Below are 23,653 nucleotides of genomic sequence, written 5' to 3'. Positions count from 1 at the left end.
TAGGTGCCTCCAGATGCAAAGGAGCATCCAGTTGGATCCACAAGAGCGACAAGGTGCCCATTAAAACTGACGGGAGCAAGCGGCTGAGGCGCCTCCGCAAATCGCACCAGCTGCCCGTCTTTCTGCTTCGGCATCTAAATATCCTTGTAAATCTGCCTCTGTCTAATGTGCTTTTAGTTTGGAGTTTGTTAGCTTTAACAGCGAGAAAGAGGTCCATTGTAAAACACCTCCGGTGCTGCATGTAGATAGGTGGGATATAAATAAAATATGGATCACGGTCATTATTTATTTAGCAAATCTATTTGGAAAAACTCAATGAACTGTAGGGCTCTGCATCCCTCCCCCCCCAGAAAAAAAAAAAAAAAAAAAAAAAAAAAGTAAAACAAATAAAGGCAGAATTATTTTTGAATAACACTGCCAGAGTGTCCTCCCACACAGCCAACTCCTCATCCCCCACCATCAAGGTTATACATCTCTTTATCTGACTCCCATCAAGATATTTCTCTATCAAGCCACCGACAACCAATCTTTCTCCCTGTCAGTGGGAAGCTATCATAAAGCTGTCCACTTGTCTATCAAGTTTATTTGTTTTCCTTTATCCACCCGAGCCACTAAAAGCCTTTCCAGGCATGCCGAGAAGGCCAGCAGTGGTTCCTCCCCAGCACGTGGCCATGGCCAGCGTGGGGGACGCTGAAGGGAGCCCCAGAAGCGCCTTGTCCAAAGAGCACAGCTCGGCGTGGGGGGGGGCTCTGGGGGGCACCCACAGTTTGGCCAACACCGGAGCTGGCACCACCTGCAGCGAGGATGCTGCAGGAGTTGAAGCCTCCGAAGCTCCTCAGGGGTCCTGGAAGGAGCTTTTCTGGGGAGGATCTGACTGAGAGAGGTGGATCTTGACCCAACCACCTCAGGGATCCTGGAAGAGCCTTTTCTGGGGAGGATCCAGCTGAAAAAGGTGGATCTTGACCCAACCACCTCAGGGATCCCGGAAGAAGCTTTTCTGGGGAGGATCAGCTGAAAAAGGTGGATCTTGACCCAACCTCCTCAGGGATCCTGGAAGAGCCTTTTCTGGGGAGGATCCAGCTGAAAAAGATGGATCTCGACCCAGCCTCCTCCGGGATCCTGGAAGAAGCTTTTCTGGGGTGGATCCAGCTGAAAGAGGGGGACCTTGACCCAACCTCCTCAGGGACGCTGGAAGAAGCTTTTCTGGGGCGGATCTGGCTGAAAAAATGGACCTTGACCCAGCCCATCCACAATGGGTCCGTGCACTTGCAACCGCATCTGGTTTGCTGATGGTGAGGGTTGTGCTGGGGCAGAACCGCACCGGGGGCTCCAGCTGCCCTCAAAAACATCACAAAGGAGCAACCCCAGATAATCCCTAATATCCCTGCTTGAGCTACTCCTCAACCCCTGAGCTCTCTGGCCACCCACGGAGGTCAGGCACCAAAGGCAGGTGAAGGGATGGTTCTTCTCGGGGTACCCACCACCAGCACGAGTGGGGCCACTAGTGGAGGCAAAACACGTGTCTGCCGCTGCCAAACCAGTGCAGGAGCTGCTGGGGAGCCGCGCTAAACCACCACGCAGCAGGACAGCAGCTACCGGCAGGAGACTCACAAATGCCAAGATCAAAACCCCTTAAATTTCAAACACAGCCTAGAAAGCCGAGAGGGGAGCACGGCCCCCCTGCATGGGCAGAGAGGAGGCTGTGAGAGCCCCGAACGCTGCCAGCCGGCCACCCCGCTCCTCGTCGGGCGTTTGGAAAGTGAAAACATCAGCAGGAAAACTGATGGCTGAGGCCAGGAGGGTCCAGGAAGGGATCAGAGTCCTGGCCCAGCTCAAGCCATGGCAGCGAGGAATTGAGCTGCCAGATCCATCACCTCCAGGCTAGGTAACTCCAAGGCCTGGATTGGGGCTGGGCGATTTATTTTTCCTCCCAGGAATGCAAAGCAAGGTCAGGGCTGGGCTCTCCCACACACCAGATTTTGGCTGCCCAGCCTCGATGAGGCTGCCAGACTGTGGGAGTGCTGGCGGCAGCGATGCCAGGGATGCCAGATCACCCTAGGTCCGGTCAGACAGCGCAGACACAGCATGTGGGACACCCTGGGACACCCTGCTCACCCCTGGCTCCGATGCCGAGCCATCACTCGGTTTGGGCTCCCAGCTGGACCACAGGACAGACTCCTCCATGCCAGCATGGGTGACTCCTCCGCGTCCCTTCTCCCAGGCACTTGGGCTTTTGAAAGAAAAGGTCACTGGGATATTTGAACACAATTAAAAAAAAAAATAATGTGTTTTTCCTAAGCCTTGTTCTTGGAAAGAGCTAAACAAACTTGGCTGAAATTACAGGAAAAGACGCCTCGACTGAGAAATATCGTCCAAAGAGTAAAGTCCTAAGGAGCTAAAAGACCAGGTACGCAGCAGCAGGCTCTGCTCCAGCCCTGCCTGAAACACCTCGGGCAAGGCTTGCCGGAGAGGCAGCGGCTTTTATTAGGCCAACTGATAGAGCTGAGGAAAGCAGATAAGCTTCCGACACCACCAGACATTTCCCAGGTCCCTGCTCCCAGGAACTGCGCTGAGCTCAGCGCTCCTGCCCGCAGGGGCGGTGGGGCAGGGGGCCAGGGGACCAGCCTGGCAGAGCGAGGGGCTGTCCTGCCCCACGGCACACTGTGCCCCCCCCGGCACCCCACTGCGGCAGGGCGATGGTTGGCACGGGGGTCACAGCTGCCCAAACGCTGCCGGGGGTTTCCGAAGGGCTCCGGATCAGGATCGGGAGGAAAACACCTTGAAATCAGAATTACTAAATTAATCAAGCTTCACCACATCCCTGGAGACTAATCAATTCCACAGTTATTTTGTGGACTGAGAAATGGAAACCATAAAAGGACCATCCTGCTGCCTTCGCTATTGATTTTGGTCAGCCGGGGTTTGGGGTGCCAGCTCCCACCCAGGCACCCGCTGTCCAGCAGAGCCACCGCGGGCACCGGGCAGCACCGGTGAGTCCTGCTGCTTCCCCCGGTGCCCCGCACGGCTCTTCCCTGCCCATGCAGGCAACATGCGGGGAGCTGCTGGTTCCTTCACATGCAGGCAGCAAGCCCAGCACAACCCAGTGCAGCCCAGCTCAGCCCAGAACAACCCAGTGCATCCCAGCTCAGCTCAGCACAACCCAGTGCATCCCAGCTCAGCCCAGCACAACCCAGTGAGCGCGCCCCAGCTCAGCCCAGTGAGCATGCCCCAGTGCAGCCCAGCGCAGCCCAGTGTGCCGCAGCTCAGCCCAGCACAACCCAGCTCAGCCCAGCGTGCCCCAGCGCGCCCCAGCTCAGCCCAGCACAACCCAGCGAGGACGTCCCAGCTCAGCCCAGCGTGCCCCAGTGTGCCCCAGCTCAGCCCAGCGAGGACGTCCCAGCTCAGCCCAGCACAACCCAGTGCGCCCCAGCTCAGCCCAGCACAACCCAGCTCAGCCCAGTGCAAGAGCTCATGCTCCACTGGAGCTGTGGGAGGTCACGGATCCAATTCACTGGAAAACAGGGAGAGCCCAGGGAAGCAGCCCCGTTAACCCTTGCCACCCAACTCTCCGACTGCTGTTTGCGTCCCAGCCCAGTCCTGGTTTAGTTTCTACATGTCTCTGCCCGGCGCAGAGCCCAGCACCAGCTTTGCACACAACTTTTTCTTCCCCCCTTCACAGTAATTGGAAGGAAAACATTTTCTATGGTTTTTCTTCCCTTCTAACAGCACCGGGCCATTTTTCTAACCAAACAAAAACAACTATTTGCCTTAATTATTGCAAATCCTCCAATTTCCAGCCCCTAGCTACTCTAGGGGGGCAAGGCCAGTTGCAGGGAGGTATAATTTACACCCTCTTCTTTAGGTTTAATTGTATCGGCCTAGAAATTATGGAAAATATTTGCTACCGAAAGAGAAAACTTCCCACTTAAAAGGTGAAGAGTTGCAACAGAAATGCCTGGGAAGAGCCGGCGCGGAGGCAAGCCTGCTGCCTCCTTGCAAAGGCTGGTTATAATTTAGCTGCAACAGGAAAAAAAGGGGCCCAGGGTCCCTCTGAGCTTTCCGAGCCTGAACACAAACCCTCACGCGGAGGCAGGGTCTGAGCGCAGGGGGGGGATCCTGGCTGGCGGCGGGGTCCAGCCGGGCGGTGCGGTGGCAGCACGGTGGTGCTGATGCCCCAGCATCCCTGGCACAAAGCCAGCGTGGCAGCCCTGGGCACCCACCGGCACTCAATACCCACACCCCCCCCCCTCTCCAAACACCCAAGAGGCTGGGGAGGAGGGGGCTGGGGGGGGGGGGGTGTGCTGTTTAAGGCGTTTGCTATTTAAGTAAAGACACATGTGAGAAATGAAGGGCTAATTTACAGCTGGTCCTGGGCAGCCGGGGAGGGGAAGATGCAGAGGGGGAAAAGACAAATCCATTAAGTGACCCAAATGTCAGAAACCCCAAAGTAATGAACAGCCACAACGTTACCGCCGGCTCGTTAGCAGCCGCTGTCAGCTTGGGCATCTCTGCCCGCCTCGAGCCGTGCCGGCGCTGATGGCAAAGCTCCTGACCACAGGCAGCCCTGCCTGTACTGGGGTACACGTTGGGGATGGCTGCTCCCCCCGGCCAGGAGGAACGGGCTGGCACCAGGCCAGGCAGCCACACGGCGAGGGCCAGGAGCTGCTGGTGGTGGCTCCTCCATCGCTCTTGGGGTGGCCGGAGCCAAGCGCCATGATGCTTGGCTCTGCCCCAGCCCCCACCTTGGAGAGAGCTGGTACAAGGATGCAGAAACTTGCTGCTGGCTTCATCTCCATCCATCGGGCTGCCTGCAGTGGGGCAGCCTTGTGTGAGCCCCCCCAGCTCAGAAACTACCCCAAGAGGCGGTGAGAGCCGCACTGGAGCTGCTGGAAGCAGCTGACACTTGTGGGTGCCCCTGGGCACCCATCGCTTTGGGTTGAGCTGCCCCAGGAGGAGCATAGGATGAATGCTCCAGGTACCCTTCCAGTTGCTGGGGCAGGCACGGTGTTAGCAGCAGGGACCAGAGGTGTCTGCAGCGAGGGGGCCATCCCTTGGGGTTCCCGAGGGACGACGCCACGTTGACAAGGCTGGTGGTGCAGCATGGTGGGCTGTCCGTCAACGTGACCCAAGTGAGACACAGGCACAGCTTGAGCATCCAGGTTTTGTCAGCTGGGAGAGGCCCCTGGAGCTTCCCCCCATGCTCCCTGAGCCCACCCTTTATTTAGGAAATCCCTTCCAAATCAACAGATGAAATGGTGCAAAACACCGCAATTATAACCCAAACCTGGCTGTAGCCCAGAGCTGCTGCGTGGATCCCCCCAGGACCCCTGGCACGGTCTCCCCTCGGGTGAGGTGGGTGAGACAGCCCCAAACTGCAGCTCAGGGTGGAAACCCAGAGGAGGGGAACATCCAAACCTCTCCCACACCCTCCACGAACAGACACGCTTTGCCTGGGGCCACCCTGGGCACTCCCGGAGCAGGCACGCACCTTTCCCCCAGCAGCATCGGGCATGTTTTGCTGCCTCATCCGATGCTTGTTAACACCCAGCACCAAAATCCAGCTGCAATTAAAGCCTTCCCCCAGCTGCGGAGCTGTCCCTCACTCGAGCCGTGTTGGTCTTGGGGACCGTGGTGACAATCGCCACCCGAGATGCCCCTCCGCGAGATGCGAGCGCTCGGCTTTCAGAGACATGGGCAGTGCGAGCATCCGCGCACCTCTCACAGCAGCCATCCTCAAAGCAATTTGCAAACATTAATTAAACCACAGCCCCTTCGCAAAAGGGGGTGGGAAATGGTGCAGGATGTCACCTGGATGCTAATGCAGCTGCCACCTCGAAAAACAGCCCAGTAAAAACCACCCCACTGCAGCATGGGAAACTGAGGCACACAGGGATGTCTCTCAAGGTCAGATGAAGGTGACCCTGGCGGGAGAAGGGAGAGGGGGCCCGACTCACAGCCCAGCATCACTCAGACCAGGCACACGGTCCCTTTGCGGGGCAGCAGCACCATCCTGTTGTTTCTGCCATCCTTCCAGGTGGACGGGGGGACTGTACATTTTTGCAGCAAGGCTCACCTGCCCTCGCCAGGGCTCTGTAAGTCCCTGAGGCCCAGGCAGGGCAGTGCTCTCACCTGTCTGCTGTGATTTCCCCACCAGGGGCCAAAGCCCAGGCCCTTCTCATGGGGGTGGGTGGGTTTGCTCATGAAAGGAGCCCACAGGCAGGGCTGGGGCAGCTGCCTCCAGTGCAAACCTCATCCTCAGTTGGGCAGATAGGGAATGGGGGATGCAGGTGAAGACCAGGGGATGGCTGGGCTGAGCCCTCGCTCCTTCTGGAGCCCAGGGCTTTGTTTAAACCTCCTGAGGAGCTGAGCTTGCTGAACCCCCAAAGTAGCTAAATGCAGGAAAGGCATTTTCACACCCGACAGCCGTTGCCCATCCCTGGTGCGCTGCGGGTTGGCTGTAGGCTATGGGATACATCTCCCTCGCCCTGGGCAGAGCGGGGAGTGCTAGAAAAGCTCTTTGAAAAGCCTCCAGCTCCCCACGTGTGCCTTGGCAACGAAGCCTCTACCTGGAAACCCTCGCTGCAGCCCCAGTGCCTCCAGCTTGGTGAATGAACACAGACCCCCAGCGCCGAGCAGCTGCTGCAGCCTCCCAAGGGCTTGGCAGGGGACGGACAGACAGCCGGGCATCCCCTCCAGCAGGCAAACAGCGTGCGGACAGACGGATGACCCCGGCGGCACACCGCGAAGCGAGGAACAGCTTGTGCGGATCATCTCGGCAGGCGTAATGACTGCGCCCTGTTAACGAGCAATACGGTCTGGCCTTGGAAATAGCTGCACCTCCCAGCTGCTGAGTTGCCACCGCCAAGTCATGGAGGGCCCTTGCATGGGCACGTACGGTGATAACGCTGCCGGCTCCGGCACCGCTCACCGCTCCCATGTGGCTCTGCCAGCATCGTGCCAGTGGGACATGAGCTCCAGCCTGGTCCACCCAGGCCAGCACTGAAGCTGTTGGTCCCACGCTGGCAGAGGTTTATAGCAGTCCAAGGATTATTTTCCCATGATAATAACTATTTTCTAATGGCTGATCAGGGTTTGATCCACACAAGACAGCCCTGGCAAGAGGGTGGCCAGAGCCAGCACCACCCAGGAGCAGTGGGGTGGTCATGGCCCCCCCCAAGACCCCTGGCCAGGCACTCCCCGCTCTGCCCAGGGCGAGGGAGATGCATCCCATAGCGTACAGCCAGCCCGCAGCGCACCGGGGATGTGCAACGGCTGCCCAGTCGCTGCGTGAAACCCCAACGTCCATAATTCCAAAATCTTGTGGTTTTCACCCAAAGTTGAGGCGGGGTGGGCAGCAGCAGCAGCAGCGGCGCGGAGCCGAGCAGCACCTCATTGCTTAGCCAACACCCCCCCCTAGTGCCGGTGCCCCTCGGCGGGCTGCCCGGGCTGGGGGCTGCATCCTGCTGGTGCCCAGTGCCACGGCCCCTCCCCCGGGCAGGGAGGCAGCGGCCGTCACCGTGGACTCAACCGGTCTGTGCCAAGCGCTCCGCACAGCCCCAGCCTTCCCCAGCACCTTCGCTTTGTCTGGGGGACAATTTATCACCTGGGGAAAAAAAGCAAAGACCCCCAGACCCCCAGGCTATAGCTCCCCATAGCCCTGCAGCTCCCAGCCCCATAGCTGCCCAGCCCTTCGACTCCCATCGCCACACCCCTGCAGCCCCCAGGCAGCTGGGAACAAGCAGAAGCGGCTCAGCTAAACACCTGGGGGCTTTGCAGGGGGGTCTGCAGCCCTTCACCCCTTGGGGATAGTGAGGAACCCTCCATCCCTGCAGATGCCATGCCCAGAAGCGCCCCATTAACAGCTGATGCGAGGACACTACCCAGTGCCAAGGCCATGCATGTGGTCCCTCTCCGAGCATCGCTACCCACCCCGTGCCAGGTCCGGAACCCCGCTGGCACCACGGTACCAAGAGCATCGCACAGCCCCGCTGCCATCCCAGAGAGCAGAGCTGCCCCAGCCGCGCTTCAGGAGCTTTTGAATATGGAAAGCGTCGGGGAAAAGCGTTTTTCTTTTCGGCCTGAACCCACCCAAGTGGAATGGGAAGGGGAGGAGGGGAGGGCAGCCCAAAGAGTTAATCCACTTTGAATTGCAGCGTGGCTCCAGCCAACTCGCAAACACATCGGGGCTGACAGCTTGACAGAGACGGATTGGCAGCTCCCAAGGTGAAACATCCCGGCCCGAGCCACGGAGCCGTATTAAAACCCATCTTGAAGGGGGCAGGTTTCATTATGTCGTTTTCCACAGAGGGAAAAATAAATTAAATAAATAAAAGTGAGAGTAGAGGGAGAGCAGGGAGCTGGAACAAGCCCTGGTGGGGGGCACAGCTCCTGGTGGCTCCCCTGCCACAGGAACACACACACACCCCAAACCTGCCCCTGAGGTTTTCAGGGCTCCCCTGCGCCGACATGACCCCCCCTGCACAGCCTGGAACCCAGGATGACCACAGCATCGTCTCCAGGCTCCCATGCACAGGCTGGGATGCCACCGAGGACGGTATGAGGCCACGGCTTCCCCCAGCTCCCCGTGGGGTCTTCATGTCCTTGCTGGGACCCCCAAGGAGCTGCTGAAACGCGGAGAAACAACAACCCAGGGCACAATGGAAACCGGCCCCGCAGAGCGATGCCCTGTGTAGGTGTGGTGGGTGCCACTCGGGTGGGTGACACGGGTGAACGCAGCCCGGAGCAGGGTGTTAAAACCCTTCACGGCGTTTTCCAGGAAGGAAAGAGCCAGGGAAAGTGAGTCCTGCTGTGCCCTCCCAGGGCCGCCTGCCTGTCAGCAGGCAGGAATCACTGATCTACGACGGATGTCTCCGAGGGATGATAGGGCAGTGACCCTAATATTTTCTGCAGCAAGCACTCCTGTAGGCTACCTTTGTGCTGGAATGATAGGAATTCATTACAGACCACCTCCCGCTGCGCACGGGTTCCCAGGGGAGGAATCCGCCAGCTCTCTCCCAGCCTAAATGGGATTAGGTTCTTTCTGCGCTGAAACCGAGACATGCGCAAACCGGGGAAGGTCCCAGCGCATCCAGCTCTGCACCGGCACAAGGGTTTCCTCCTCACCAAGAGATGATGGCACCTGTGGAGGCATTGCCACCGGTCCCTCAGGGTGGGATAAGCCCTCCAGATAAGGATCCTCTCCACAGTGGACACAATGGAGAGATTTACCGGTGGTGCAGGTGCTGGATGCATTTGTGTGGCCATGCATTTTGGGCAAACATCACCCCCGTTGTCTGGCAGTCACCAAATAACCCTCACCTTTACCGCCCGGCTCGGAAAAGCAGGGTGCAGGCTCTGCCACACGCACGCTCCCTGCAGCTTTGATCCTATTTTTTTGATACATCAGCCCTGATGTTGTGCTCGGTTCTAGATCACGGTGCAGGGTTTCACCGGTGGCAGAGGTGGGGTGCAGCCAGCAAACCATTGCTCTGCCCAGATGTGGCACCTCCCGGACCAGCAACGCTGCTCCCAGGGCGACCCACCACAAGGTGCCACAGGTGTGGCAAGGCTGTAACTGCTTAAACCGCTTAAACCTCCACCTCAGGTGTTTGCAAAAACACACGTTGACTTGAGGCAAGAGCATCCTTACACTCCAGCCAGGGCTGCACTGTTCCCCTCCCTCTGCCCCTGCTCACAGTCTGCAGCGGGGCACGGTCGTTCTGCTCCAGTGCCACTGCTGCCTCCTGAAGAGCACCGCGACTCACCATGTCCGTGCAGATCCCAGCACCTGCAGAGCCTGGATGGGGTCCCCTGAGCTATCCCGGCACCTAGCCTTGGTGCGAGCAAGCCAGCTGTATGGGTTTGGTTTAAGCACTGCTGTATTTGCAACCATTTTCCCCTCTCCCTGCGGCTGCTGGATTCCCTCTCAATCATGTCAAACAAATCCGGAGAAAAACATGTTTGACTGCATCAAAGTTCAAACCTCCACCTGTCTGTGTCCCCGAGCAGAGGCCCTTTAATGCTGCAAAGATGTAAACTCCCCCAGGTCTTCATTATGTCTTACAGGCCCGATATTATATCAGATTATGGAATCATTAAACAAAAAATTGTACTCCTTGCTGTCCAGAGGGGCCTCTAGTTACCTTGTCTAAATATAACAGCATCATTTTTAACCAAGGAGCTGGTACAGTCCCTTGGGCCTTCATTATATTTCATGGGCCTAGGCTGGAATAGCATCTCACGTGTTGGGAGAACCCATCCTGCACTTGTGCTGAGGCCAAGGCGAATGGCCACGGAGCACTGGGCGCACCGGGCATCACGCCGACCAGCGGGAAGGCTCCAGCACCAGCACCGTCCCGAGAGGAGCCGGGCAGGGAGCTGTGCGATGGGCTGCAGAGACAGAACAAAAGAGCAAGGAAAAGCAGATAAAGAGAAAAAAGCAACGAGGGGCTGGGGGGGTGTGTGTGGGGGGGTGAAATCAGAGCTAGGTACGCACCCAATTATTTTAATTGTGTGTAGGTGCCCTTTAGGGCTCACTGATGCATTGCACATCATTGTTTACTGCTCTGAGCAGAACCAATTATGTTTGAACATCGAGGGGCTGAGAGACAGCAAATAAACAAGCAGGCATGCGGTGAGATCCGCCGTCCCCCAGTTTGCACCCATCCATCAGCGCCCAGCCAGGCATGGACCCGGGGGGGGGGCAAGGGGGGGACAGAGGGCAGCTCTCCCCCACACCCACCGCAGCCCCTGGGATGGGGTCTGGGGCACAGGGGGGGGGGTCCCACGGCACCGCACGCCAGGAACGCGGCACCCGGAGGGGACAGGAGATAGATCTGTTTAGGGAAAGAGGGGAAGTAAATAAAGACGTAAAGAGGTAGTTTCTTGTGGGGTTTTGACATGAGTTGTCAGAGTTGGTGGTGCGTGTGCTCCTGCCTTTACAGTAAATAACTGTCAGCAATTAGAAAGTGTAGGTGTTATGGAGGGGAGTCGGGCAGCTCCGGCGCATCAGTCACAGGGTGGTGGGGAGCGGGGGCCACCGGCACCCCCCGGGGGCTGTGTCCCCCAGGGCAGAGCTGCCTTCAGACCACGGCTCTCCCAGGGCCCACCTGCCATCGGGGTCCAAACCCAGGGCTGCTCCAGCCCCCAGGGGGATACACCACCCACTGCTGCCGGGAACGAGAACCGGGGCTACTGCAGCGGTGCCCAGGGCCACCGCAGGGCCAGGGCTGGGGGGGTACGTGGTAGAAAGCTGAACCCAGAGACTGTATCGCAAACGCCCTTTTGTTTTGGCAAAGGTTGCGGTCCTGCATTGCCCATCAGAGCCCCGTGCTGGGACAACACCGGTGCAGGGCTGCCAGAGCCCGGTTGTCCTGCTGGACGTGGGGATGAAGCTCCTCAAGCAGCACCTCGCTGCTCTGGTGTGGGCGATTGCCTCCTGCACGGGCAGCGACACCATCTGTGTCCCCAGCACACGAGGCATCTCCGGCAGAGGCACGGGCTGCACCGGCAGCTCCTGGAGCCCAGCCAGCCACCACCACGCTGCCCACCACCTTAACCTTGGAAATTAGCTGTTTGGTGCCGGGCTGAACACCGATGAGCTCGGGTGCTCCAGCAGTGGGACTCACCGAGCTGCGCCACATGCACAGCCATTGTGTTCTGGTCCAGGAGGTCCAGCGGGACTGGAGCCTCGAGCTCTGCCCCAGGACCCCACGGTGGACCCAGCTGGGGAAGGGTCTCAACAGGAGAACTTCTATGAACATGCCCATTTTGCAAGAGGGAAGCTGAAGGCAGCAGGTCCAGGAGGTCCAGCAGGACTGGAGCCCCGAGCTCTGCCCCAGGACCCCATGGCAGAGCCACCTGGGGAAGGGTCTCAACAGGAGAACTTCCATGAACATGTCCATTTTGCAGGAGGGAAGCAGAGGGCAGCAGCCACGGTCCTTCAACACATCAGTGGCAGAGTGATGACTCGTGCCCTGAGCCTCAGTCCCCCATCCTCCCCGCCTGCCCTCCCTGTCACAGACATCTCCATCGCCTTCCTCCTCTTCCTCCCACCCTGCCCGGCAATAATTGGCTCCGGGAGCTCCAAGCTTGCACCTTCCTCGCCCAAGCTCTCCCCTTCCCTCCTCCCGGTTTTGAACTCCCCTCTGCTAAGAAAAATGTAATAGCAGTTTAGCCTCTCAATCTGCAAGTTCTTTGACACCAATAACCTCTGTCTTTGTGCTTCCTGGCTCAGACAAAAACTCTACCTTTCAGGTTAGCAGCAGCCTGCCGCGGAGCATGCCGGCCTTGGGGGCCGTGTAGCCCGGCCTTGATAAACCCGACTTCAGAGGCTCATTAGAGAGCAGCCCCAGGAGCTGGACCCCGGGGGAGCGGGGCGCGGGGGACCCCCAGCTCCCGTTCCTATGGCGACCGAGGATGCCGATGTTGCAGCCCGAGGCGGTACTTTTGGTACTTAGAGATCAAACAGGCAGGGCAAGCGGTGCCGGGGAGGAATACACAGAGTGCAGGAAATTTAATGACTTGAATTAACAACAGGAGAGCTGGTGACTCCCCTCGGTGCTGGTCGGGAGGAGATGCAAACTTTGCCTTGCTGGGTTAAAACTTGGAATCGCTCTTCTTCCCCCTGCCCTTGTCCTCTCCCTTGGTTTAGCATTCGTTTGGGAAACACGCACACACTCAGGACAGCGAGCCGGGACCCACAGCGTGGGCTCCGAGGTGCTTATCCGAAGGGTGGTGGCCCCATCGCACACACCAGAGACCACGACAGAGAGCAGGGAAAGGCTGAAAAAACCCAAACATCTGCCCCCCCGGCGTCCCCTGCCAGCACCCACGGCAGAGCCGTGGCCTGTGCCTCACTCCAGTGGCCCTGGGACCACCTTCTCACCGTGCCCTCACTCCAGCAGCCCCGGGACCACCTTCTCACCGTGCCCTCACTCCAGCGGCCCAGGACCACCTTCTCACCGTGCCCTCACTCCAGCGGCCCCGGGACCACCTTCTCACCGTGCCCTCACTCCAGCGGCCCGGGACCACCTTCTCACCTTGCCCTCACTCCAGCGGCCCGGGACCACCTTCTCACCGTGCCCTCACTCCAGCGGCCCGGGACCACCTTCTCACCTTGCCCTCACTCCAGCGGCCCGGGACCACCTTCTCACCGTGCCCTCACTCCAGCGGCCCAGGACCACCTTCTCACCGTGCCCTCACTCCAGCGGCCCCGGGACCACCTTCTCACCGTGCCCTCACTCCAGCGGCCCGGGACCACCTTCTCACCTTGCCCTCACTCCAGCGGCCCGGGACCACCTTCTCACTGTGCCCTCACTCCAGCAGCCCCGGGACCACCTTCTCACCGTGCCCTCACTCCAGCAGCCCGGGACCACCTTCTCACCGTGCCCTCACTCCAGCGGCCCCGGGACCACCTTCTCACCGTGCCCTCACTCCAGCAGCCCGAGACCACCTTCTCACCGTGCTGCATACCCACCAGTTGTGTGACAGAGCCCGGGAAGGGCTGGGAGATGGCAAGCAAAGCACAGTTCTTCCTTGGAGGAGCAGCAGGTGCCAGGGGGGCCCTCAACATCCAGCTGCCTTCACAACAGTGAGGACTGGGTACGTTCAGAGAGAGAAAAAGATGACTTCTCCCTGGTTTTGTCTCTCCTCACAGTCTCTTTTCTTCTCTTTTTCCATCGCCCTGCTTTCCCTCGCATGCTCTTTCCGCTCTAGAGCATTCTGTGCTTTACTGGGGCATTAAGAGGCAGCATCTCAAACTGTTTAGTGAAGCATTAAAGGGGCATGAAAATACTCACATTGCATCTGAGCGCTGAAAGCCCTGAAGCAGGAAGAAAAAAAAAGCAACCTACCCATTCTGTAAAATAAGACATATTTCTGCACACAGCAAACCCACTTGCCGAGCCAGACAGCATCCATCTCTCAGCTATCGCCAGCCTTTCCAGCCCCATTTCCAGCCCGGCCATCAGACATTTCACGGCTCCTGAAGTCGATCCCTCCCCGTTCCCAGACGGGTCACTCGGGAGCATTTGGGCCATTAGCAGCAGCAGCCGCCATCTGCCATGGTCCAGCCCCCGTGCCAGGCTTCCCGGGAAACCGTTTCCCTCAAACGGTTCATGCCCAAGACCAGAGATTCACATGGGTTTTTTATACATGTTAAAATCATCACAGCTCAAGCACGCAAGAAGAAACCAATTCCTCCCTTCCCCTCCCCACCAAAACCAACAGGAACCTGTAAGTGCTTCGGGCTCTAATGGGATTTTTCAATCCGTGCCCAGTTTCACCGGTGCTGCGGGGTCCGAGGAAGGGGGCAGAAGAACCGGGCTCGCGCAGGCAGAGCACGTCCCTTCACCCTGTCCCACACGCACACGCCAGGCTCCGAACGCAGCTGCTGGCACCGCCGAGGAGCTGGAAACCAGCCCGAGAAGCGACCGGTGCCCAGTGCTGCCCAGCTGGGGAGAGGGGCTACCCAGGGGGCAGCTCCACGCGAGCCCTTCAGCGATGGGCTGAGAATTTTTTCCCCTCCTCCTTTAACCTTCTAACCATGGTAAAACCAGCCTCTCTGACTTGGCCGTTCTGCTCCATGTCCCAAGCACCCCAGGTGGGAGCAGCGCCCGTGCCCCCGGCGCAGAGGGCGAGGAAGCACAGAGGGTGGCTTGGCTTCACGTAGCAAAGCGGCGCAGCAGGGATGGAGGATCTGGGGCTTCTTCTGATAGATCTTCGTCCCTTCCCAAGCTCAGGAACCAACCCCAGGACCCTCACTCCCCACTCCCCAGCATTGCCTATCTCTGCCGCAGAGGCTGTGGGGGCCCAGGGTATCCCTATAGCCCCCAAACAGGGCACTGCCACAACCGCAGAGCTTTGGAACCAGAACCTGGGAGAGCCGGAGATCTGCCCCCAGGGAAGCATCATCCCCCTGGGACACAGCTGGGAGCAACACGACGGCACGCAGCGAGCGCTCAGGCCCCGGCCAAGGCACGCCAAGCCGGGCAGCACCGTACACCAGCACCATCCTGGTGTGCCGGATGGTGCTCCCGCAGCGAGGTGGGGCAGGCGGCCGGGGGGCATAGGGGCAGGGTTGTCCCTGAGGACCCCAGGTCTGAAGAGCCCAAGGGACCCAGCAGGTCCAAGGCGTGTTGGCAGAGCTGGTGGCAGAGCCTGGCAGCCCCCGGCAGCTCCAAAGGCGGCTGTAGGAATCCCGCTGGCTCCATCGCTTGGTTAGCTCTCCCATTTAAGAGAAATGAGGCAGGACTGGTGCTGCTCGAGATCCATTGCCCCCCTCCCTTCTCTTCATGGATTTGCATCTCTCTTTTGGGCAGCTCCCGTTTCCAGCACAGAAAGGGCTCTGTTCAGGTCTCCCCCCTCCTTTCCCAGCAATTGTTATGTTAAAATCCCCAGGACATGTTTCTGCAAAGAATTAAAAGAGGGTGAGGAAGAGATTGTTTTCGTCAGTGTCTCACTAAGTCTCTGACCTTGAGCGTGAATAGAAAACAAGAAAAAAGGGACTTTATGCTAATATCACTCACTAAGCACAAGGGGGAAAAATAATAACGGCAAATGAAGATTATGAATGCAAATCAACTTAATAAAGAGACAGGGTCTGTGCAGGAGTCTTGTTTTGCTCTTGTATAGACGACTTACATTGTCTGGTTGCGCTGCACCCCAGGTCTGATCATTACAAATTATATCAGGATAGGAAAAGAAAAGAACAGGAAAGGTTCAATTCTCTAATTATGACATTGTTCATTTCCCCTGCTCACGGCTGTTCTTTTCGAGAGGCCTCTCACAACGGCCCTGCACAAGTAGCTCCAAACTCACCTCCCTCAAGTTAACTTCCAGCCACTTACTACCAGAAACGAGCCCATCGCCACGCAGGTCCTGTGGTGCCAGAGCCGGATCCCGGGCTCAGGACCCCGGTCCTGTGTTATAGGGCTGCAGCTGCTCCCGTGGGTACAAGGGGACGTCGCATCAGTGCTGCAAGGAGCCGTATCTCCTCCACAGCCAAGGCACCAGCAGGAGAAAGCCATCCCTCAGGCAGGGTCCGGGAGCCACCGGACCACCCTGCTCTCCAGCCAGCCCCTTTGGCAAGACCCTGCCTCACGCACATTTATTTATTATTTTTTTTTCCCTCCCCTTTTCCATTCTCTCATCAGCCTTTTCAGCCAAGGCTGCCCTGCTAGGGCATGGGGACTGGCTCTCAGCATCTGTGCACAGAGCATCCAGCGTAACAAAGCCCTGATCCTGGCAGGGATCTCAGGCACTATCATAACGCCATCATAATAGCTTTAAAGCAGCGACAGCCCTGACAAAGAACACAGTCATGCCAGCCTTGTCCGCATTCACATCAAGAGCGGCAGCGGGAACCCGCTGGCTCCTTTTGAGTGGGTATTTGTTTACACACAGGGAAGTTGCGATGGAAATGGCTGGGGCTGGTCCTTCAGCGTGGCATTTCCAAGGCTGCGCAAGTGTAACTGCCTCTTTCGACTCTCTAAATGCACCTTCGCCGTGGGTAGACTGCTCCTAGACAAAGCTCTGCTTTATGAGAAGTAAAAGCCTAAGCTCAGACCCACATACATTAAGAAAGGTCGCCGCTACCTTGCTGGAAGATGCTGAAAACCCAGGTCCACATGAAAAGGTGATCCCAGGGCTGCTATTGTGTCCTGCCAGGCGCTGTTAGATCACAGCCCCACCAGGGCGATGTTTGGGGCACAGAGGGTGCTGCCTCCCTGGAAGTTAGGAATGGTTTGCCTTTTTTCCACAAAAAGAAATCAAGGTCAATTCTATTTAACAGCCTTACACTGGCCTGGGCAGACAAAATCAGGCCCCAGTTCAATTTAAAACTAATGCCCTGCTCACCACAAATCCCACTGGGCTAGCTGAAACCCAAGCAGAATTAATTTCTGACCTGCCAGGCCCTCCAGCACCCCTGCTCCCATCCAGCACCCCTGCTCCCATCCAGCACCCCTGCTCCCTCCCAGCACCCCTGCTCCCCGGGGACCCAACCTGTCTCCAGCTTGAAATAAACCAGGACAGTTCTCCCTGCCCTGTGCTGCCCTTCCAGAGACTCAGGACCGATGCTGCCCTCAAGGCACCTTTTCAGCTTCGCCTAAAGGGGCTAAAAAAATTTGTGGCGTGTTTAAACAAGGGCAAAACCCTCCCAAACCGCATGACCCAGGGAGCAGGGACCTCGCTAAGGTCTGAAAACCATTCCTCCAGCTCCGGGTCACGCATCTCCATCGATACCGTGGCAGCGCAAGCCACGGCTGGCGTTATCTTCATCCCACAAACACCCCCCCTTCCCTCCCCTTCCAAACAACATCCACAAGAGAGTTTAAGGCTGGGAACGCAGCTCTTTAATCTCCAGCAAGCCTTTGACAACCTGTCTCGTCCTGGCTTTTAGCTGCGTGAGAGCTGTTCGTTAATGGAGCATTAACCTTGGAGAGCTTCTGCAATTACTCCAACACTAATTCTGACAGTTTTTGGTGTATCTGTTTGTTCTTTTGACAGGCAAAAGGAATTTTCTTTTTAAAAGCTGTTTGATACATTTGAGACCTTCTGTCCACATTTTCTTTTTTTCTGCTGGAGATGGGAAGGTGGGGGAGAACGAGCGGAGGTAGCGACGTTCCCGCAGACGCGTTGGTGTAGGCACAAGTCAAGATATTTCCCCTCCTTCCAAACCCCTCCCACCCCCATTTTTAAGTCACAGAAGTGTTTGGTCTCTCCTGACCTCATTAGGGTAATTAGTAAACCTTTTGAAGCTGGGAGAATGGCTCTGAGCTGTGGGAAAGTGAGGAGAGCAAAGAGCCTCTAAAAGGAGCGCGCCTGGATGGAGAAAGGGGGAGAAAAACATCGTCAGCCATGAAGAGGTGACCTGCAGAACCGGAGGGGAAAGGGAGGTGGACAAGGAGCATGCTGGCAGCGTCGCTCCCCTGGAAATCTCCTTAAATTACCTCTTTTAAGAGGATGGGAATTAAGAGGAAGGTCGTGGTTATCCTGTCAGGCACTGCGTGCAGCCAAAGAGCAGGGAAGGAGAACGGTGGCGAGGCAGGCGCGGGCTGAGACCTGAGGATCTCGCTTCAGTTCTCTGATCTGCCACTGCTTCCCTGGCTGCCCTTTGGCAAATCAGTTCTCGCTGTGCCTTAATCCTTCCTTCATTTCAAAAAAATGTTCCCGACATGTTATTTTCTATGTGGAAAACACACGCTTTAGAGGGAAAGGGCTATCTCTGACTGCGCGCCCGCACAGCTCCCGGCGAAACCAGGCTTCTCCTGGGGACTCCCCATGCTCCTGGAAACACGTCCACCCTGGAAGTGGTGCATAACAAACATCTGAGGTCTGGTAAGGCAATGGGGACATTCCTGCCAGCTTCAGATGGAGGAAGAAAGTCATTTTGGTTTGAACACTGCTTTCTAAAATGGCCTGAGCCACCAGTTAGTACCTGCACGCGCATGTCTCAAAGGAACGGCACCCTTCATTAAGGACACATAGTCCTCCCTTCCTCTAATAAACACAGAAAACGATTTTAGTGCACTCATCCAAGCCAGTCGAGAAGCCAAAACGATGACTGTGGAGAAGCTAAAGTTATAACACGGATAAAACCCTCCACTTCTGAAAGAAAAAAAGCAGTATCTCAAACCTTTGCTATATATCACAAAAGGTACAAACCTAATACCTCTCTGCATTCTTTAGAAAGAGGGAGTTTGATGTGAGAGAAAAGCAGATTAAAATAACACTAGGAAAAAAAAAAAAAAAAAAAAAGAGAGCAAGATCAGAATATACCCTGGTACCAGAGAATTTGAACCGACGTGTCCCCAGGTCCCGCTGTGCCTTCAGCTGCACACAATGACGGCCACAGTGCCATAGGTCTGCTCTTCTTTTTTGAGATTCCCCATTATATGATGAGGCTCCCCAGCCTGGCGCCACAGCAAACCCTCCATCCCTCCAAGAAAACACCCCGTTGGGAGCTGCACCCTGGGGATGTCCTCGGCTGCAGGAGCTGGTGGAGATGGGCCAGCTCACCCAGGCTTCCCCACCACCACGGATTTGGGCAAGATTCCTCCGGCCTGCTTTGAATGGAGGCAGAAGGTTTAGATTTGATGTGCACAAAAGTTAAATGAATAAATGACAACCACGCATTGATGCTCCAGAGCTAGGTGACAACTCCGGCAGCGCCCAGCAGGCACAGGACCTGCAGGGCTGGCTTTGCAGAACACCCCAGGGTGGTGACGGTGCGGGCACGCAGGAAAATTGCAGTTGTTGGAGACCTCAGCCCCAGCTGGGATGCCCTTGGAGGAGGTGATGCTGTAGGGCAATACCAGGATAAAACCACACACAGCCCTGCCTGGCTCTGGGAGGTGAAGCAGCAGCACGGCCCCACACAAAGGCTCAAACCCCACAGCTGCTCCTTCACGGTGTTAACACCCATCAGGTTTTTCACCATCAGACACGTTATTTACACTTCTGCCAGAGAGAAGGGATAGCAGCACTCGGCTCAGGTTGAACAATGAAATAATTAGGATTATTTTAAGTACGTGAGGTTGGGTTTGTTTTTTTTTAAAAAAAGAATGAAAGTAATTAACTACTGGAAGGTATTAGCGGCCTATCAGATACAGCATTTACTGGTCTATCGCTCAGCTGTTTCAGAGGAAGGCTGCCATCCCTTCCAAGGGAAACCTTCAGTGTCACTGCACACAAAAAAAGGACAAACCAGCCAGTGCTCTGCAGGAGGCTGAGCACGTGGAACACGATGGGTCTCTTCGAGCTGCAAAACCTGCAAATCTCAACACTTCCATTTCCCGGCTCTCATGAACCAGCAGACAGGAGCGTGACTCTTGATTGCAAAGAGAGCAAGAGGGTCCCCAAGTGCCAACAACAACAGTTGCTGTGGTTTGCAGCATGGAAACCTAGTGAAATCAGAAGCTTCCAAGAGGCAAGGGAGCGAGGAGGCACCAGCCGATCCAAGCGTGGGTTGACACGCAAGTCCGACGCCTTTTCAGTTCAATTTGCCAGCGCTGGAAGCGACAACGCCAACCCTGTCATGCCCAGGAGCCACGATTACCAGGAACTGGGTGATGTGCTCTAACGTGTCAGCCCCCCATTTGCCTACATCCCAGAAAGTGATGTTAATTAAAGCAGCCGGTAATTGTCTGCAAGCACCTCTACATGGGCAGGGGGTTCTCTGAACCTTAAGAAATCCTGCTGAAGCAAACAAGATCTGGACAGAACCGCAGCGATCCCACTGCCCATGGAAGCACTTCCACCGAATCGGACCAGACATCCCCGTTTTCTAGCAATTTCATCTCACAGGTGCATTGAAGTTTCATCCTCTCAATGGGTATCCTTGGACGTGGGCTTTAGCTCATGTCTTTGATCTGGCAATGTAAAGGAGAAAATACTGAAGTGTAACATCTGAGACGTTTATCTCAAATTTAATTTTAGGGACATCTTCTCCCTTCCATGCATGCAGTCACACATTAGCATGCATCAGAAGTACAGCATCCCCTTTAATGTTTACTCATCCTTAGACTGCAAAAATTGTTGTGTGAATTCCTTCTTCAATTAACTCTGGTACTCGAAAAAAAATATTGTTCCACTGCCAGTAGAGTTATGATCATTTCTTTCCTTTATACTTTTATTCCCCAGTGTAACTTAAAAAGAAAACGCTTCTCCAACCTCCCCTGCAAAACCCCCTTTAAAATTTTTTAAAACAAAAACAACCAACATTTCTAAAGGAAAAGCTTTTGTGGCTGAAGTGCCACCTCCATTCACCTTTCCATCATGTAAGGGAAAAAAATAAAGATCAGAAGAAGGATTTAGACAAAAAGCCAACTAAGTAAAGCTAATTTTTAATACAGAAGAATCCTGCTAGTTGTGTAGAGGAGCTTTGTTGAGCGGAACAGAAAAGACATCAGAGGAGACTCTACAGCAGGTTTTCAAATAGTTCCAGCTACCTTCCAGACATGCAGCCTGTATTCCACAATAAACAGAGACACAATTTCTGAGCAGCTCTGGTACCCACAGAGGACCACAGAATTGAGTCTACCATCTTGTTTGCAGCGTTGGGGCAAGGAAAACTACCCCAGATGCTCCCTGCAAAGGGCCCTCGGGGCCGGAGGGACATCAACAGTGCCTTCAGAAAAGCAGGAACAAAACTGGGAGCGCAGCTAAGTACGTGTGCGTGGAAGCTCCGCTTCCAGGAGACATGGTCACCCCCAAAGTCCCTAGAGCCATTCAGCGAGTGTATTAGCAATAAATTGAACAAAACACTTGTGACATCTTACCACAACTACACTCATTTCCTCGGCCATCGAGGGTTGCCTCTTGTTGCTTACACCGCGACCGGCCAGTCCCCCCCGCCAGGTCGTGGTTTCAAGTACTGTTTGCAAGCCAGCCACGAAGAAAATTCCTCATTTCTCCTTATTTTACAAATGTGCAACCTAAAGCTCAGGTGACCTGTGGGAAACCAGATGAACAGCAAGAAGCAGAATACAGCGCTTAAGCCACAGTGCGGGACCGAGAGCCCGCTGCATCCATGGTGACATTGGTAGCAGCGCGCTGGAAGGTCCCTAACCCGGGGGATGGAGATCTGCCCGTACAGATAACGCCACCCATTAAAACCGAGCATCTTTGCGGTACTAGAGGGATCTACCGCCTTGACGAAGAACTCTGAAACCCATGAATGAAATCTCCTTTTTCCTCTCCAGGGACTGGAGGGACTTGGACCATCTCTTCTTCAACACAGCCACCAGAAAATTCACAGACAGACAATTGTCCACATATACCCCAAAACCCCTCCCCGACTTTATACATGAACCCTCATTAAAAAACAGGTCTGGGTACAGAGAACAAGACAAACGCTTTTCTACGCCAGAGGGGTGGTTCCTCCCCCAGCACCCTGCCGCAGAGGTTATTTTGCACTCCACAGAGCACAGCAGCGAGGTACAATGCTGCAGCAGCAAACAGGCTAGTGAAATCAAAAGAGCTTACCAGCACTCAGCAAACGGCCTGCAGTTCCCATTTCAAGGAAGGAAATTTGCATCCAAAGCATCAAGAGCACTTTAACTTGAGTTTAAAACAAATTCAGAGCAGATCCATGCCGCCAGCTTGTGTTTGTGACTGGAATCCCAGCCAGCACCAGCCTGAGCTTCTCTTGCTGGAGACCTCAGCAAGAGCCACTCCTCGGCAGAGGTGATGGCTCCGGCTTGTAGCACAGAGCAGGCAGACAAGGGGGCCAGGAAAATAGTGTGTAGGACAACACATCTGCAGCTAATCGAGCATGCACAGGCCACAGCCATTAGTGCTAATTGGGACTAGCAGCCCCCCCGAGCTTGAAAATGAACCAGCAGTTAGTTTGCATCCCATGGCAGCTCCCAGCGTGTCACACAGACCGGTGCAGGAAAGCCTGGTGCTGTCCTGGTGAACTCCCCGCGTGCTCACCCAGCACCACCGTTCATTTTGCACAGCAGGCACCCCAGGGAAAGCCAGGTGCGCACCCAAGGGTGCTGCTGCAGCAGGGCTGGGTTTTCACATGTCTGTGCAACGCTGCGCCGTGCTGACTGGAGGCACGCGGGCTGGGAAACATGACTTGAAGGAGAAGGGAGCAAACTCTGGGCTGGGCTTTAGTCCTCCTGGGGTTTACGCCAAGCCTTGGACCAGCCCAAGGTGACTCTGCGCCCTGTACAGACAAGCCTTTCCCTTGCAGTAGCAAGCTCCCGTGCGATCAGGGAGCCTACAGCTTAATTCAATCAAATTAGGGTGTCTTAAGACTTTTGTCTGTCCCAGAATCATAAAAAGCTTTTGCAAACAAGTATGAACAGGGCTGGGTTAAATCTGGTTGAGGTAAAGCCAGGGGCGAGAGCAGCACCCACAGCTGGGAGAAACCTTCCAGACAAACAGCTCCCAAAGATCCACCCCAAAACCTGCTGCTCCCTGACCCCAAAGCCAAGAGACACAGCGCCCTGAGAGGACACTTCCACCTCATTCCCAGAGAGCTGCCTGAGGGAAGGCTGGCCTTTCTGAAGGCATCAGGATTTATTTTCAGCTTCACCAGGTGTTGCCAGTGCCCCATCAACTGGCATGTTTGGTCTGTGAGTGCCATCTACAGGGTTCCCCTGCTCCCCGGCCCCTCTTCTGCCAGCTCCCTGCCAAACACCGGTGCCCTCTTTGCACAGCACAACAGAAGCCTCTGCCAGGGACAAGGTGAAAACACGAAGCAAATGAAAGCCTCTTCCCCCCACGGCTGTGCCATGCTCCAGGACGAGCGAGCAGCCTCCTGTGCACAGGACACGGGGACACAACCGAAAGCAGGGCAGCAGAGTGGGACTTGGGGAACTTGGCTTCTCGTTTCTTCAGTGCCACTAATCTACACAACCAAAGTCTGCAAAGATGGATGAAAGGCAGATGCCAGTACCAGGCAACACCCTTAAATTTGTTCAGGCTTTAATTCTTTGCACTGAGGAGCCAGGACATCCCATCCGGGGGAAGAGTCTCTCCTTCCCAACTCCCAAATAAGCAAAACATAATTTGGTTCTTCCATCGTGGATCTGCTGGGATCACCCTCGCAGGGATTTTACTGAAGTCTTCTGTACAAGAAAAGGGATTCATGTAAGAACAGGGAGAAAAGCACAGGAGGAGACTTTAGAAAACTGAAACA

This window comes from Falco naumanni, chromosome 4 (genome assembly GCF_017639655.2).
Source record: "Falco naumanni isolate bFalNau1 chromosome 4, bFalNau1.pat, whole genome shotgun sequence".
In the NCBI taxonomy this organism is placed as follows: Eukaryota; Metazoa; Chordata; class Aves; order Falconiformes; family Falconidae; genus Falco; species Falco naumanni.
Note: the sequence above shows the minus strand (reverse complement) of the source record.